We start from the raw sequence: 19470 nt of genomic DNA, 5'->3' as shown, positions 1-19470 counted from the left end.
TGTAACGGGTGCCGTTTGTCATACAGCGTTCAAATATGAAAAATATATATTCAGCTATTGAATAAACTTGAAATATTTGGGGAATAATTGATTTAGGGAATATAATGCTATAAAAATAAATAAATAAACTAAACTTGAAGCGAAAGTAACGAAAGCAAAAGTTTATGCTACTTAATAATTAAAGACTCCTCTAAGCACAGTCCTTACTTTAAGTAAGAAAATCTCATTCATCCTCGCCTAAAGATTTTATTTAAAAAAAAAACGTACCTTTTATTCTCGGTCTTGTGTAGATTCTGTAGGTGTCCTGTATATCTATTCCGTAACAGGTACTATAGGACAGTGTGAGAGTTTGGGGTGTGTGTTTACACCCCTTCACTTCCCTGTCCGGCCAATCCACGGAAACCTCTTAAAGCCGCAGTACTTTATTGTTTCATCACATAAACGCCTAAAAGCTTTGGCTAAGTTATGAAAGGCTCGACTGTGTCTAAACGATTGTTTACATATCGCAACCCTTTTTGATTATGGCATGAGACAGGGAGTTCTCTGTTCGTAGGAAACTTAATTTTTAGATTAATTTAATTTTAATCCATTAACTTGTTTTGGTCGCCATATCATAACGGATGGTGGTTTATGCACATGCTGTGATTTTAGTGAGGGGGAACAAAAAAGGGTAAACATTTATTCGTCACAAACCTGCCAGCCTATCAAAGCTGATCTAAATAAGGACCAGTACCAGAGATTAAATTTAACGTTTGCTACAGAGTATAATTAATAATACATTTAATAAACAATTACACATGTCATATATAACTGCAATCGGGAAAACGAAATCCAAATGTCTGAATCAAACACATTCCTCTTTCTGAAGGCCTCATAAGAAGGGGTTAGTTTAATCTGGCTTCATCTCTTCAAATCCTGATTAGGCTGAAAGTTTCATTTAACGAAGGGAGGGTTAGCAGTGATCCTTTTTCTTGATGATTTCTGCGCGTTTATGTGTTCGTGTTTGTCCTGTTTGGGGTCATCGAATGGGTTAGCTTAAAGTAAACGGGCATGTTTACTGTGGAAATCAGATGAAGAAATTGGTTTTTATTTGCTTAAGAGAGAAAAATAATTGGAGAAAAGAGGGGAGGTCTGAAAACTCATTATAGCTCAACGTCGGCCTCCTTAGAAACAACTCTGATGTTAAAGGGATAGTTCCTCAAAACTGAAAATTCTGTCATTAATTACTCACCCTCGTGTTGCATGCATTTATTTTATATTTTTGAATCTAAGAGCTTTTTGACCCTCTAGACAGCAACACAGTTACCACAATCGAGACTCAGAAAGCAAGTAAAATAACAACTTTTATCAGTAAAATATTTAATTTATTGTTTAGCAACAGCAACGGTAACCATGGAATATAACAATTCCTTCCTACCTTTCTGGACCTTGAACATGACAGTTGCATTGCAGTCTATGCAGGGTTTTCAATTTCATCAAAAATATCTAAATTAGTTTTCCCTAGATAAACTAAGGTCTAAAACAACATGAGGGTAAATAGCCATTTTTGGTGAACCGTCCTTTAAGCACACAACTGAAACACTTGTTAGGTCAAAAAGAAAACAGTACTAATTTACTGAAAGTACTTGAAAGACATGTAAACCAGAAAAAAACGCTACTTTTTAAAAAGTTTATTTATTTTTTCACATCTCAATGTAGTTTTATTGGAAGATAAGATGACAAAAGGCACAAATTCACAGTAAAGAAATAAAAAAAACATGACATGACAGGGTAGGGTGAAACAAATTCATAAAACATTTTTTTTTCATATTTCTAGAATCATTGGGTTTTAATTTTCGACAACAAATCGTGAAATCTAACAACAACGTATCTATGAGAAAGTCCTGTTTACCATGATCTGCCTTACATAATGGTAACACAAACTGTGGTGATCAGTTCATGTGGGTAGTTCCCTTTTATAAGCCACCTGTCTGTCATTCAAACACCGGCTTGGAAAAGTTTCAATCGAGTCTCCTGAGAGATGAATGGCAAACTAGTCCAAACCCCGCCTCCACCGAAAGGTCTTTACTCAAGTTCAAAGGTCAGGTAACCGTTCACAGTGTAAGCTTTGAAAGGAATTTAAAAGTGAGAGATTTCTACAGCTCACAGCAAAAATACAACAACAATCGATGAATGGAAACATATTTAGACACCATCCTGCCAAAGAGGAGCGGCCGGGGATGAAGGCGCGGCCAGTGACAGTGATGGGCGGAGTTATCTGAGAGTTCCTTTAGAGACAGTTCAAATCAATAGCTCAAAACCACCATAATTTGCCACATTCCAGTAACTTTATCCACAGATAACACCCAGCCATTACTAAACCACTAGATATAATGGTTGGGTTGATGGAATGGCTGTATGTGCTGATAGCCTGGCAGGATAGTCTGAGCTATATTTATATAGTTATATATATATTTATGTGTTCATCTACATATATTTATATACTATATACAATTTAAAACATACATCCATACATCACTTTGATTAGACTCAGGACCAACACAGTTCTGGTGTATTGGTGGTTGTATTATGGCCAGTAGAGATGTTTTAACACAGCATAATCTACACCATAAAACCTGCATTCATCTCTTAAGAATTCAATGGAATTTCCACGAATTTCAAGGAATTCGACATAATTCTACAAGAATAATTAACTCTTGTCAGAGTGAATTTAGGTGTGCATCAATGGATCCTGAGCATTGGCGGAAAGAAACACAGGGTGTAAACCTCCATTTTAGTTACATGTCGGATGTCCCTCACGAAAAACAGGAAACACTGAAAACTTCAAACGCACATACATCCATACACACATCACGTTACTAAGAAAAGACTGATTTAAAACCCATACTCAACCCATTTCACCTTCCTTGCCCAATTCCATATCAATAAAACTAGAGCGCGATTGGAAGTGAGAGTATATTTGTATTAAAGTCCTAATGACGCAACATTCTGAGAGAGGAATGTCTACACTTCTAAAGTCACTATCTCACATCATGTATATGTCGACTGGAAGGGTTTGTGAAAGGAGGTATTATTGCTAATATCTGGATAAATGTCTTTATCCTCAAGACAAGTTATAAAGGAAGTCGATAATCAATCCTTCAATAAAGTGGAAAGGAGGTGAAACAAAAATGAATTTATACATATAAAAATATCGCACAACGTAAAATATCCTTCTTGAGCACCTCATCTGGAAGCGACTAAATAGTCAGGGGAAAAAAAATTATTATATCTTAGTAATAAACCTTTTATGAAAGACTGAAAGGTTTAACGTCGCCTCTTCAAGTTCTTTCAAAGACAGAAAAGGGCGGAGCCTGAACTTGTAAACCAATCAAAACAACGGAGGGTGGGAAACTACTGTACACCTTTTTTTATTTTTTTATAAAAATAAATAAATGAATTGACTAAAATAGCACACGCATGAAACTGTGGAAGAAATGACAATGAAACCATTAATATTGACCGATTAACAAACAGCAATACTTTTAACTTCAGCTTACTTCAAAAGCGTGATACTGTTCGATCAGCTGATTATAATAAACTCTGTGTTTGCATTTAAATTTCTGCGCTGTACTTGCAGTCCATGATGCGTGTTACAAATAAATGAATGGTCAGGATGACACGACTGTGATTGTACAGTACTACACTATAAAGAGACACACTTCCACCTCGGATCAGCTGGTAAATAGGTTCAAAAGTGGGTAAAATGAAATTAAAACATACAGCAACAAAAACAAATCACTACAGATTGAAACAAAATGATTCAAACTGGCTTGGTCCGCAAAAAAAGAAAAAGAAATAGAAGAACAGTTACTTATAAACCCTGTTTATACATCTGTCACAATAATTCCACTGCCAATAGATATTCTGAATATATATATATACACACAAATATCATCTGCTTTACATTAAACTCATCTTAAAACACAATTCTGCCGGGCTCCAGATATTAAGGTAATGATCTGACATCATAAATGACGAACTGCTGATCGTCTCTGTAGTTAAGGTAGGTAGACTTAATAAACTGGGCATGACGTTAGAACCGGTATAATAGCCTAAGTAACTAGTCAATGTGCTCCACTGTCAGACTGAAAGGAGGATATGGAGGATGCTCAGGACAAACAGCCACCAAAAGGGCTGGATGAAGGACTTTGATTACGATTAAAAAGACATGTTGCTTTGATTTGAATGAGGAGAGATGCTGCTGGTCTCCAGTAGTTCAGGTCTGATCTGAGAAAAACTCACAGGAAATGACATGACAGAGGGAGAGAGCAAGAATATTCAATTAATTTAAAGGTTAAACATCACAGTTATGTTCAGAATAGTTCACTAAAGTGCTACTAACTGAATACAATTTTTGATATATTTCTTGTAGTCTTACATTCTATTGATAAAAAAAAAAAAAAAAAAAAAAAAAACGTTTCAAATCAACAGATTAGAATGATTTCTGGGGACACTGTGATGCTGAAGACTAGAGTAATGATGGTAAAAATTATTTAAAGTATAATAATATTCCATATTACTATTTCGACTGCATTATACATCAAATGAATGAAAAATGCATGTTTACTTTATTTTTATTTCATTTCTCTTAAAAAATTTTTTCATTTTTGGCAGTCTACTCATAAATTATTCATCATAGAGATTGTGGCTAAAAAGACAAATTCGGTTCATTCAGCAATAAAAGCTATTCAGATGCACTGTGGGAGTACTCACTATGCATACCGAAAATCTGCATGCTGCATACTATACTCTCGACATAGTGAATGTGAACATGCTGTCCCAAACACAGCCTATATATCTACACAGTTCATGCAGTAGGATGTGCTAAATCATTTTCAAGTCCTCACTTGCTGTTACGTGACGTTAGGGGGCGCTAAAGGTTGTGAAATACCTTTATGAACAGCAGCATCCAGGAATACAGAGCAGCTTCAATCTTCAAGAGCCACCATGCCTTTGACTGGATCCTTCACTCTCATCTGGAAGACACCAATGAAAAAACAAGCATTCGAAAAGCTCCTTGTGGAAGCGAGCGCGATCTAAAAGCGATCCTAATTACAGATCACTTGTGGCAGTTAAGGAGGGAGACACGATTTCTGGGATAGCCCTGCAAGTATGAGAAACCCGGGATGCCGCCAATACATGACGTCGCTCATTCCCAGAAGGGCACCTGAGTGAGCTGAACTGTGACCTGCTCGCTCTGCTGCCCCCTTTGTTCGCAGTGACTGGACCTCATTATGGGCTACATTCAATTATTCATCCGCCTTGTTTACACGTAATTGTCTTTGCGCGCGGTGGGAAAATGTGTGTGAGTCAGAGGCCACACTCAAAACAGAACACAAACTCGATCTCACGACAAATGAATTCAGCTGTCTGTACTCTACAAGACAATATCTAGAGCAAGTATTTTGTTTGGCTGACTGGATAAAATTCATCACTGCTATATAAAAGCTGAAGTAAATGTAAATCTGCTGGAGGACATCTCCTCTGACCTCATCCAGTTCCTTCCTGGTCTCTTCCTCCATTCTCCTGCGGATGTCGTCCATGTTCAGCTCGATCCATTTATCAATCCAACAGAACAGCTGCCGGTGGAAATTAGTGAACAAACGCTTCTCTTGCTGTTAAAGGGAGAAAGGGGTACATGGTTCATTTGGAAGGTGAATGGAATTTATCGCGAGGATGGAATTTTTATGATGGAGATTTGAGACATTTTGAGTTCTGAATGTTGCTTTGCGGATGTTTTCTTAGTATGATAACCTGTTGTATGCCAAAAGATCAAGAGAATTTTGGTTTCTCAGGTTATGACCCTGTAGAATTTTTTTGGTCATATCATTTATTCATCCTTAAATATTTCCAAACCCGTATGAGCATAAGGAAGACATTTTGAAGAAAGTTTGTAAGCGAGGTTGTTTTGGTCCCCATTGGCTCCCACAATGAAAAATACTATGGTGGTCAGTGGTGACCCAAAACAGGCTGGTTACAAACTTTCTTCAAAATATCTTCTTTGTGTTGAGCAGAAAATTCATACAGGTTTGGAACTACTTGAGGGTGAATAAATTACGACAGAATTTTGTGCCAAACCTTTAACAACTGTATTATTAATAACTGTTTTAATATGATTAAATGTATAATTTATTCCTGTGATGCAAAAATTGAATTTCCAGCAGCAATTACTCATTCTTCTGTGTCACGTGATCCTTCAGAAGTCATTCTAATATGTTTGGTGCACAAGAAACATTTCTTATTATTCTTATTTGTGTTATTGTTCTGCATAATATTTTTGTGGAAACTGTTACATTTTTGACAAATATGACGTTCACAAGAAGATAATATCTTTAAAATATATATATATTTTTACTATTACAAATGTCTTGTATACAGCCAGAAGAAAAGAGAGGACAAAAAGCAAGTCACTCTCAGTAAACCTTTATCTTGCACAGATGAATCATAGGCCAGTCAGAGCAGGAACATTAGAATTTGATCTCATGTCCACTTGAATAAACTCTTTAATCAGAACAAATACGCTGTACATGTTTCACACTGACCTTTTGAATAAAGTTTTCCACTTTGTTTTGCAGGCCCCACCATTGAACTTGACAGTAACCAGTTTGTAGGCACACATGTGTGGGCAGATCCTGTCTTTAGGTAAGCTCTTTCTACACAGACCCAAAAATCCATTAAGCATTTGGACATATTTTCCCATTAATAAGCTTCCCACTCATTACATCAGCCATGCACTTACTACATTTACACGCAAACACATAACCATTAGTGGTGCATTAAATACATCACCTTCCAATCTGGACCAAGCGGCCCTCTTCCGGTCTTTACAGACTTATACTTGGTGAGGTCTTCCTCTGGTTTATAGTCCTACAGAGGATAATCAGATTAGAAAGTAACTGGATGAGTAGTTATTTTAACTAAGTGCAGCTCACCTTTGGCTCCACCTGACTGGTCTGCTATGTCTATGTACACCCACGTCCACCTTCTTCCAGGTGTCTGGGTCTAGACCCCGTGAACCTGTACAAACAGTCATGCTTGAGAACACGTTTGTCAGGTTTGGCACAAAAATCGTGGGAGTCACTCGCAAATGATCTGCTATACTCACATTATCCTGCTGTCCATGTCGGGTTTGTACCCACGTCTCGATCTTGATGGAAGTTTTCTTTCATATACTCATTCTAAAAACACAGATAATCAATGAACAAAATGACAAACCATAACTGATGGACAGGCTCCGCTGAGTGACATACTGACGCCTGTCCTCTCTCCTTCTCTCCAGCTAAAGTTACTATCTCATCTTTCACTCAAACAGTAAGTGTTTGTATGTGCTTATGCTGTACATCTACATATTCAACATGCATTGTTGCAGAATAACTAGTTTTTTAAATAACCCAGTCATTTAAGTTACTAAATAAACGCTAGCTGTATCTTATCCAGTTACTGAGAAAAACGATACAATTGTTTCTTAATGATTCTACATCTGAATATTTATTCGTATTCTTTCACTTATTACGTGTTTTAAATCTGTAACCTCCACAACAATCTCAGACATGACAAGTGATGAAGTCCATTTTCGCGTGTGTCTAGGATTAAATTATCGTTTTAAATTAAAGAGATTACAGTGATTTTGAAAGTCTGTTTAGTACATGCTGAGTTAACCCCGTCTTTGGAAATATTAGAAATGTTTTCAACTGTTAATCAAAGTATCAAAAATATTTAATTAGAAAAGTGATCAGGGTAACTTGTAATCCGTAACCTCATTACATTTAAAAAAACCCTTCCAGAACATGTTTGTTTGTTCCACATGAGACAAGCTGTACTAGAAAAAGACTTTTGTGTACTTGCAAATAGTGTATACTTACAGTAATTACTGGCGGGAGATGCAGGACAGATAATAGGACAGAAAAAGCATGATAAAATATAAATTAGATCATCAATGTTTTCAGAAAACATCACATCTCATTAAAGATCAGTCTTAGCGATGATAATTCCATTCACTTCGCCATTGCAACTCTGTTAGATAATGAAGGCATGTTGTTTTACTCTAATGCTGCCTTTTTGGAGAAAATGTAAGAAATTCTATGTTGTGTATCTATATTTGAAAGCAGACTTAAACAATTCTGACTACTTCTAATGTCAGCATGAAATTAACTGCCCAAAAATCACTCTTTTTATTTCTCTAGAATCAGTAAGATATGTATTCATCTGTGCATGCTTTATTGTGCATTTTCAGTTTTAAACCCTCCACAATCAACCCCACAAACTCCCACATCACCGACCGAGAATCCAATCAACAACCGATGGAGTATTTTATTTTTAATAATCTGTTGTGCATCACAATACAGAAGAAATTGTCTGCTCGCTTTTCCATTTTATTGCAATTTTACGATCTATCATTTCTTCATTTTACAAGGTAAAATGAGGTAAATTAGGAGAGTCAAATGCTGTAATTTGCAATCTATACATTTTTTTTTAAACAGATGTTTGGATCTTTTCCTGTGAAGCAACTGTAGAAGCTAGAGCTCTTGGCTCTTATTGAATACCTATGGCCTTTTCACAATGTTACTGTACCTGTAGACACCTTCACTTGGTCAAATTGTGGAAAAAATATTTTTCATTCTAGCAACTTGCTGACATTTTATAAAATAGTGTCAGACAAATCATTTTGTTATACAATATTTAAAAAAATTCATTACAGCTAAAACTTGCCATATCAACTTTTACATTTATTTCAAAAACAAAACTGTTAGACTTCAAAGTGTTTTAAGCCCTGCAGAGATTTTTAGAAGTATCCCGATAACAGACTTGAGTAGGAATAGGAAGTCTGTCTCGTCTATATAGCTGTGGAAAATGATGTGAAGGAATGTGTCAGTATAATCTCAGTTTCCTGTGCTGTAACTCCACTCCTGCTCAGCTCAAACAGTGAATTATTCCAGTGCCCACAATGCAGCGACAGAGAAAGAGACAGGGAGAAACAGATAGGAGAAGACAAAATAATAAAAAAGCAAGAGGAAAGGGAGAAGAACACGAGAAGAAATTTGCTTCTAAGAGTGTGTGTGTAGTGTGTTACCTGTGCGGCAGTATGGGTAGAGCGTTCAAGCTTTCTAAATGAATGTTCAGCGCTGATGCTGGTGACAGCTTCATTAGTACAAATGACGGACTTTACTGTAAAAGCAGAATGCAAATGATTAGTCAACTATAGTCAAAATAAACAGAAATGTATTTGTTTTTGTGAAAATGCTTTCTCCAAAACTTTGCTCTTTTGTTGGAGAGATTTAACCACTTCAGCATAGCAACAGTGGCTCAACCAATGGTGTAAGTTTAGGGAAGCGGGGCTATATGTTTGTCTGTCCAATAACAGCCAAGGGAGGTATTTTGGAAATCTGTTTTAAAGCATTCATTATTTTTTAACTTTTTTTAAGTTACATTTGCACCTTTCACCTCAAAGTCAAGCACAGCATCATAAAAGTGCGAAAAAGCTTTATGCCATCCTTTATATGAATATATAAAAAATTGATCGTTTTTAATGCACAATACATCATTTTTACGGTGCTTTTTGAGTTTAGCTGTTAATTATACTCAACACTGGGATATTCTGCTAAACGTATATTTGTGGGAAGATAAAAGACACACTGGTTTTAGAATGTGAGGATGTGTAAATGATGAGACCTATTTTTAGTACACTATTTTTAATCTTAACATTAATCACCTAGCAGTAGCACGCTCACGTGTCTGTGGGTTTGTGTAAGTGTGAGTACCTCTGCAGGTGGTAGATTTTGTGTGTGTACTGTCCTTCCTCTCCATCCTTCTCCGCATAGGGTTCATTCTTCAGCACCTCACACCTCTCCTCCACCCTGTCTCGTTCTTACTGGCCTCCGCTACGGAGTACAGCTGCCCGACCTGATACTGTTATTAACACACACAAATTCCACAATCTCTCAAACTTCAAAAAGCTTGTTTTATTCTAATATGAGGCATGTTTGGACGCTCTGTCTATTAATCCTGGTTCTCTCCTCTATCTCACTCTGCCTCCTCTCTCTCTCTCTCTCTCTCTCTCTCTCTCATTTACTTCCTCTTTCTACTGTTAATCTGTGATGAATAAACAAGAGCTTATTTCATATCTTAATCACATATATGCATGTAGAGATTAGTATAGTACAGTATAGAATATATTAGAATATAAACACATGCATGCAATTCACAATATACATTTGACATATAGGTTTTAATGGGCATGACAATATAAAAGAAAAACCATATTATGTTGCATTTTTTTCAGAGATGCAATAGAAAGATCCATTTAGGCGGGGCCATCCCTTATGGGGCCCTATGCAGAATTTTATTTAGGGGCCCCTCATTGCTTGTACATTCCACAAATCTAACACACCATGAGTCAGTTTTGTTTGGTGTAAGCATTGCTTACATCATACTATTGTTTGCCTGGTATGGTTTTACTCTTCTGTGATTTTTATTTTTATTTTATTGTGACAGTTGCAAACACAGTTACAATTGTGGTCAGGCGGTAAATTGCAATTAACAATGTTGCTTAATGTATTAAATGGCATACTTAACGCCAGTGTACAGAAAAGTAGCCAAATAAACCAGCAGCAGTGCATTTACAGAACATTTTATTATAAGTTAGAATAAATGTTAACAGCAGCATCTGTAAAATAACAAGTCTTGACCTATATCTAGCTAACTGATGCATGATATTTGGAATATAATAATGGAATAGAATATATAAAAATGTAGGCTAAGGTAAATAATGTTAATCTAGTATCGGTTTATGAAGCGGAAGCTTATTTTATTACAAAAAAAACATACCCAGGAAAATTGCTTTTTACATGAAGACAAAAGAAGAAGCTCATCAAGTTATATTATAAAATATTATATATTATAAAATATGTTATATTATAAAATGTCTGTTCCTTTGATGCTTTGATGTTCAAAAAAAGATACCCTACCTTGACTATGAGGTCTGGTCTGAACTCATCAGATCCCAAAGCAACTATAGTCTACGTAAGTTCTGTCACTGCAATAGAGTTCAATGGAAATGAGAGAGAACGACCACAGTTAGACCGATGAAGATAATGAGCTCACTCAGGCCGAGACTAAATTAAGATGGTTTTGTTCTATCAGCTATCACAGACAACTATGTAATTCCCCACAGGAATCTCAGGATAGCCTGATTTAAGAAAGAGGATTTTACAAAAGTAGGGGTGTGGCGATATCTTGGCGATATCCTGCGCTGATAGTGGTATGATGGAAAGCGTGAGGAGGAACTGCAATGTTATATTCTGTATCTTACACGATCGTGAACAGCACAACAAATCTCCGACGAAAACTGCTGCTGCGTTCTATTTATGATGTGCTGACACAAATTCTAAATGGCTTTCAATGTTCGTTTATCATGTCCAGTGTAGGCAGACTTAAAGCGGGGAATATTCCATCCGATCGTGGCACAGCCACATCCACTTTGCACTTCTCAAAGTACACCAATCACGGACCAATGCGGACGGACGGAAGGCTCGACATTACGTCGCATAATGCCACCTGCACTTGACTTGCTCTTTCAGTATATCTCTCCTGATGGCCAGGTATACTTTTGGCCTTTAAGCTATCACGGTGCATCGCCGTCTGGGTGTAGACAACTTTGTTTGGTATTCGGTCCAACTCTGTTTTCTTTTTCTTTTTTTGAATATGGCAGACTTATATTGGTGTAATTTATTTATACTATTTGTATTTTTTTGTGTAATTACTTGCCTGTCAGTTTATTTTTTCTCATGTTGTTTATTACTGCAAATGAAATACACCTACATTTTATTGAATAAAATACAATTTTCCTATATATTTTATCATTGAGGTTTTATTTAAAAAAAATCTAAAAATCGTTCTCTTGGGATAAGTGTCTCATCACACCTCTATAAAAGAGTGGGTAGACTAGGAGTAGACTTTTATTATTATAGGATGAATGTATACACACACTTCGACACACATTAATGTTCAGACTCGAACCAATAACAAAAGTGAATTAAATAAGCATTTTTGACGAAACCTCTTTAAATAAACATTTTTGCTGAAACATTTTAATAAAGAAAAGAACTGCTTCCACTATAAAGACATAGTTTTCATGGAACCATCAATTCAATAATGAACCTATTTTAAGAGTGCAGATTGGGTGTGTTAGACTAGAGATTTAGTGTCTGACACGCACGTTCACTGTCAGCAGCATGTACTCATAGTCAAAGCTAGGCCAGCAGCAAAGGCTCAGCTAAAACACCCCTAGAATCTTACCTAAAAACAGCCCGACTGTTTAAATGCAAAGCATTCATCCTAAACACAGCATCAATCACACCTAAGTGTGCGTGCGTGTGTGAGAGAGAGAGGAGAGAGAGAACAGAAAAAAGAAAATGGCGACACAAAGCAGACTGCCCTATTTATACCAGTTGGCACCAGAGAATGACAGATAGAGGAGAAAAGGGAGAGAGAAAGAAAGAGAGGAGGAGGTAGGGTGGCACACTCCAGTTCAGAGACAAGGATGTATGGATACAAAAATACATAGATGTATAGACAATAGATGGATGGATGAATTTCATGCTTCCTGGCTGTATGATGTGTGGGACTATGTGTGTGTTGGTTCTGTATCTACATGCAGGTGTCATCTGTTCCTCTTCCAATCAGAAATTTCCTCTGTCCTCTCAGTAAATCAGAGGCCAGTAGCAGAATCCCGTCACTTTTGCAGCACTCTATGAGAATCAACCTACATCACACATTATCATCCCACTTTCTCTGCAGACCACACACACACACACACACACAGCATAAGACAAGGGTTTCATCTGCAGCGGATGTGCTATTTTTTGTATTAGTGTTGCCATATATCTATTTTTAAGTGACACACATAAAACTGCGATCTTTTGAATGAGCAGCATGTGATGTATATGGGCTGCAGACGAGTATGCTTAAGCCAGCCCTGATTATAGTTCACTGATGGTGATGGACGGGCTAAAAGATGTGAGCTCAGACTAATCAAACAGGCTTAACAGAGAAGAAGGATGTCTCCACGCGCCTGTGCCAGTCTATAATGACAGACAGTTTATGGTCTTTGTGTGTGTGTAAATGATTATAAACAGGAAGAGGAAGAAGGTGTAGAAATAAAGGGAGTGTCATAAGGCATAAACTGCCCAGCTGCCCATAAGCAAGTAAGCTTTCTTAATCCATCTCATTCCCTGCTGAATGAATGGGCTCCAGAAATAACATTTTGCCCTTGCTTCTAAACAACATCCGCCAAATAAAATGTGTCTCTAAGGCTCCTGAAAGCAGATGAAGGATCAGGGCTTTAATTCATGAAAGCTTGTCTGACAAGAGCTGCTCTCTGCTCTCAGCGCTCAAAAGAAAGTCGATTATCATTATTTATTCGTGTCTCGCAAACATTTAGACTAATGACCAGTGGTGATTTCGAGAATCTGAGTGAATATACCACAGAAGCTAAGGCCAAATCTGCAAGAAAGCGGAATTAATATCATGCGCGTGGTTTTGTAGGAGTTTTTAGTTTCAAGTCAACAATATATTGACCAAATATTGAGTAAAATATTGTTCAATTAGTCCATTAAATCAGGTATACAAATAAAGATTTTCAACTACATTTTAAAGAATGGTTATTTGACTTTTCAATTGCTTACTTTGTTAGCTGTGCCAGTATGTGAAGACAAGTGACTTCCTTTTTGTATGAAGTTTGAATCATCTGGTTAATCAACTAGATTCCATTTGAGTAATTTACTTGCAAAGAGGTCTTACAAAGCTTTATGTCTTGAGACAATTTAAGATATTTTGGATGAAAACCTGGAGGCTTGTGATATGCCGTTTCACTGATGGCAGTAAATGATAAATACGCTGTCCACGTCCAGAAAAAACGCAGAAAGAGACATCTTTAAAATAGTCCGTCTGTCATCAAAGCGGTTCAACCCGTAATGTTATGATTTTGTTTGTTTTTTTGTATGTAAAGAAAGAAACAAAAATAAAAACGTCACGCAGAAGCGCCACTTTGGAGAATTTATGTTTTGAATTAAATGAAAGCTGAGCACAAAAAAGCTTGAACGTAGGCTACGCTAATGACAACATTTTCATTATGTGGTGGAAGTAACCCTTCAAGCGAAGAAAATATGTAGCATGTCATTGAAGATGCACATTGCTTTTGCATTGACTTTGTTTCTAGATTGTTACACTGGCGTGCCTAAAAGTACTCAATCCGCTTTATTTTACATGTTCGAATTTTCACAAACAATGTTGCAAGGCTTCTGGTGTCAGATCTTGATTCCAGTTATTTTTGGTGTACAGTAATATAGTTATCAGCATGTGTTATTATCACATTATTTTATTATCATAATCATAAAGGTTTACTGCACTGGTGTTCTAATTGTTTATATATATATATATATATATATATATATATATATATATATATATATATAAGTCTTGAAATGGGAAATCTTAAGCACTGGTAGGAAATAGCTTACTTCCATATTGAATGAAAGTTGATATGTATTCTTTTTATTGAACTTTTGGGAATTCCAATCAATATTGTAATTGCAGTCTTGCTGAAACGATGGCTTTCTTGCTTGTGATACTGCTCATAGAATACTTCATGGTTTATACAACATTTACAAACACAGCAGTGAAACAATGCTTCTCAAAATCGACATATTCACATCTGGGTAAGCCTCTATGAATTATAGATCATCCTTTATAAATGAACACGGCTTCCTCAAATGTCCATTTTCTGGGAAAGGGGCACTGAAGCAGCCAATCATATTTTATGTGTGATCTCTTTATTGCTAATGACAGCATTTCAACAATAAGGATCATTACTCCGAATACACTAATCAATGAAATGATGATGAAAGAGCGAAACTAGATATATTCACCCCAACCTTGGATTTCATTTCAACTCAATTTAAATCTAATCTGCTCAACATCCATTTTAATTGTGCATTCTTAATGAATGAAATTCAACGGCTCTTTTTAACCTTTATAAACCCCACTGGAGTGCTAGGGAAGAGACTTGGACCTGTAAAGAGGAAAGTCTTGCATTAAAATATCTCTGGGTCCTAGACACATTTTATGTGACAGAACTGATTAGACTATTATCTAAATGGATCTTGGCTGACAGTACTGTTTTTTGGAGAATATGCTGGAGGTATGTAAAATGAGTGCAGATGAAAGAGAGAGGCCTCCACAAGGGTGGGAAGCATTAACTAATTTGAACATAATCTGGCCCAGATGAGGTTTGTCCCACAGGCAGATCCCACATGCTCGTGTCAGTCCAAAGTTACTAGGAAATTACTAGGATCACGATTTATAAAGACATGAACAGCTGGGTCAGGTAGTATAAAGAGGCTGACTGGGTGATTTACGTGATCAGATGTTTAAAATCATGTGACTGGATCTTAAGAATAGTTTATATATAGCTGAAATGTGCTGGAAACTCACCCACAGGCCATCATTTGCTCCAGCAGTAGATGGCTAATGGGTGCCACAAAGGAACTGATAAAAACATCACTTAATAGTCCAAAAAAGTAATAAACATGACTCCATTTCTTTCATGATTGATATCTTCTGAAAAGCTGAATGTATATAAAGATCGAATTTATCAAAGCCAGTTTAACTAAAAACTCTTCCCATTTGTCAGACATATTTGTTTAGAATTGCTTTGGGCTGTTTTCAGCATAAACAGTGCTTGTTCTTTACGTATTTCTCACCTGATTCAGATTCATCAATTTTTTTTCGGTGGAAAGAAAGAGAAAGTATGGCTTTTGGAAAAATATGCTTAGTGCGCATAGTTACTCTCCTCATGCTGATTACATTTAATGGCTTACATTAAAATAACCCATTAGCCCAATGACCCATTACAGTAGTGTCCATTATGAGAAAGTACAGTATCCTGTTGTTGTTGTTGTTGTTTGTTTTTCTACTCCTCTTTTAAAATTTGCACACTACAAAAAATTAGTACACATCATTGACATCGTGTCCTGAAGGTACCTGGGAAGTTGGCCTTTCTTTTTTTTTTTTTTTTTTTTGACTGTACATAATGTGACTCTTCACATATTAGATTAATCATAAAATATATTTGGCTAGCATGCAAATCTGGTCAGCAGATGTTTTAATGCTGATCATTCTCACGCTGAATGCTTTCTTCAGGAGCCTGATGATTGTGCGCTGCCAGTGGCATGCTCTGCTGAAACAATAACACCGGTTGTGGGTTTGAATCCAGTGTGTCTTAAAAATCCTATGATCCCAGTATTTTTTGCTTTTGAGAGAAAATAGAGCTTTCGACTGTTTGGTGTGCTGTGCTTTACGATGAGCATACTGTAATTGCAACTATACTAATGAACTGTTTCCTTATAAACATCGTCTTTTCACTTCTGGGATGCTAGCTAAGAAGACTGGAGTCGTGTGAATTATTGTGATGTTTTTCATCGATCGTTTGGAACCCTGGCAGCACCCATTCACTGCAGAGGTCCATTACAGAAGCAAGTAATGCTAAATTTCTCCAAATCTATTCCTTTAAAGCTGCAAGTGTAGTATTTGCTAAACTTGACATAGAACTCAACCTCAATCAGTCATCGTTTTGAGGAAAAAGGAACGCTTGGAGAAAAAGAATATTCACGATTCTGATTAGGGTCAGAAATGACGCAATCGTGCCTTTAATCGCTCAAAATAAACTGATCATCTTAGCGATTGTCGCTTTCCAATTTTACCACCTACAAAACATAGCCGCGAAAGTCTCCGTTTTAACAGATCGCAAAAGTGCACTCGAGCCTAGACGACAAAGCCGAAAAAGCCAGAGAAAGAAGCAGAAGGAGGGATTATCAGGTAACTCGTTAGATATTCACGACCAGATCGCTGAATAGAATGACACGCTAGAGGATCATGGGAAATGAGAAGATTTGGGGAGACTCAGGGGAATGCTCAGTCTGAACAGGGCCAGAGGAAAGAATGAGAGACAGAGAGGAAGCAAAAGATGTAAGAGAACTGCTGACAAGGCCAAAGCCACAGCTATTAATATTGGCGCATACTGAGAGAAGTGATGCATTAGTGTTTCTGCACGGGCTGTATGGGATCAAACAGCATGAGGAGGAGAAGATTCATCCCTCCTGCTGAGATAACTGAGTCATAGAGTGACTGAATGACAGAGCGGCGTGCAGATCTGTGGCTTAGTGCACATGGAAGCATCATCAAGCTGCATCGTGATTCCTCTGCTGTCAAAACCAGCTAAGACTGGAGTCATCTGAACCTTACATGCAAAATCAGCGATGACTTTCGGGCCAAGACACACACACACACGCGCACCGAAACAATGTTTGGATTCAGTGTCATTACCAGCGTTCACTGCATGCTGTACACAAACACACACACACACACACACAACACACTCCAATTTTGCACTTACCTCCTCCACAGAAATCGGGTAGGATCACTCGACTGCGAGAGAACAAGAAAAACAAATTATTTCAAATCCACCAATAATATTTAAACTGACAGTCATTTTTTCTAATAGCTGCATTTATTAATTAAAACAGTAAGAAAGAGTAATAATTTGTGAAATACTATTAAAATCTGTTCCTTCTCATATATTTGTGTAGATTAATTATTGTGCGTTTTTTTACTGTTAGTTAATTAAACATTTCTTTGTGAAAACTGTGTTTTCCTCCCAAAGATTTCTTAGACGAATAGAAAGATTCAAGTATTTTGAAGCATTTATTCGAAATAAGTAATTTAATAACATTTTTTTACGGTTATGTTTGATGAATTCATAAGCCCTTGCTGAGATCAAATGCTCAATTTCTTACAAAACCTAAACTTTTGAACAGTATACATATATTTTAATATAAAACATGTACTGTATATAAAAATACAATATATAAATATATACAAATAATATGTTTTTAAAAATAACTTAAACGTAAAGCCATCTTCTTCACACTTCTTCATTTGCTTTGGAATATTTATCGAATCGCCAACAGTTTCTAATGTGTGCAATTAGAAACCCGCTTCTACTCTCCGTTTCAAAGCAGTTTAGTTGTTTTTCCATTTATTTTCATCTCATCTCATATTCCTAATAAACTGAAACTCTACAGCGCTTACGAAAAAATAACAGAGAAACTCTAACAAAATCTCTGCATCAGGACCTCCTTGTCTTTGTCTCTTCAACACATGTTATATTTAGCAGCTTAAAGTATTAGAATACAAAATGAATCCGTTCATATTAGCAAACCTATAAAAGCTATTCCTTATCAGGCATCTCTGATATCTGTGTACTGTTTCTGGATGGTGCTTGGCAGCGTCTCAGACTCCGTGCAGTCACATATATAATCAATACTTCTCAGAGAGTAAGACAACACCACTACTATGCGCTCCATTCCAAGCACAGCTCTCTCATTATCCGGCCTATGAACATGAACACACACACACACACACACACACTCAGGACCGTCTACATCCCCGACTTATGAGGGCTTCTCTGACCTGAAGCATGAAGGACGCAGGTTCTGCTGATATCTCTGACTTTATGTAGCAGTCCATAGCTTTACTTGAGAACAAGTGGTTGGCGTGTTTCTGATATGTTTACTAGAAAACAAGTCAAAAATACTGATGATTTTGTAATTGTAAAGTCATCCGTGAAGCAATTTCCCCGCCCGGCCGCAAGATATCAGATGCTTTAGAAACCTCGAACGGGAAGTCTCGCTATATTTATCGAACGCCAAATGGAAGCGCAGGTGTGTTTTACTGCTTTGCTGTTAGCGGCATCTACACATGCAAGGAGTCACCTTGCCCTCTTGAGTGCTGCCCGTGTCCCTGAACAGGGACCATCTCGGTCACCGATGCTAGATTCAGTGTCTCGTGTGCTCTGCCTCCATGCGGCCACCCAGGCTGCACTCGCATTATAAATGCCTCTGCATACATGGCTGCATATCGCTACATAGAAAGCTTTACTTCATTGTTTCGGCAACAAGACATAGTCAGAGTTTACAAATGGATTGTGAAATTCAATGATATTCAGCTGGAAAGGTCAGCATTGCTATTTTACTAAACACATGGAAAAAACGGCATCTGTCTAGAGATTAAACGCTGATAATGTGACATTTTATGCATATTATTATGTATTACTGGTTTTTTCCATTTCTACCATCATATTTTATAGTATATTATATATACCCTTAGCCTAAACCTAGATTATGTCACAAACCATTATTTGTCTTCTTGAAAAAATATTTTATACAAATTGGAAACTGTCTGAACAACATCCAGTAAATGTATTTTGAGACATAATGATGTAGGGAAGAGCAAAAAACAAATTCTAACTAAATATAAAGATAATTACAAAAAATAAAACTCACACTATAATTGCATATCAGATGTTATTTAACT

General features: G+C 36.8%; 1 protein-coding gene and 1 long non-coding RNA gene across 4 annotated transcripts in view; one reads left to right on the top strand and one right to left on the bottom strand.

Moving 5' to 3' along the window:
* cadm2a (cell adhesion molecule 2a) overlaps positions 1-19470 on the top strand; it is a 1030129-nt gene that overhangs the window by 323398 nt on the left and 687261 nt on the right. The gene's annotated exons all lie outside the window — the stretch shown is intronic.
* Positions 4232-5578, bottom strand: LOC122352915. The gene is made up of 3 exons (XR_006251938.1): positions 5532-5578; positions 4934-5018; positions 4232-4269 (listed from the first exon to the last, which is right to left on the bottom strand). It is a non-coding gene; the product is annotated as an uncharacterized LOC122352915 (long non-coding RNA).

The sequence above is a fragment of the Puntigrus tetrazona genome, chromosome 10, assembly GCF_018831695.1.
Source record: "Puntigrus tetrazona isolate hp1 chromosome 10, ASM1883169v1, whole genome shotgun sequence".
Taxonomy (NCBI): domain Eukaryota; kingdom Metazoa; phylum Chordata; class Actinopteri; order Cypriniformes; family Cyprinidae; genus Puntigrus; species Puntigrus tetrazona.
The sequence above is the reverse complement of the archived record's forward strand: the minus strand, read 5'-3'. Positions and strand labels throughout refer to the sequence as shown.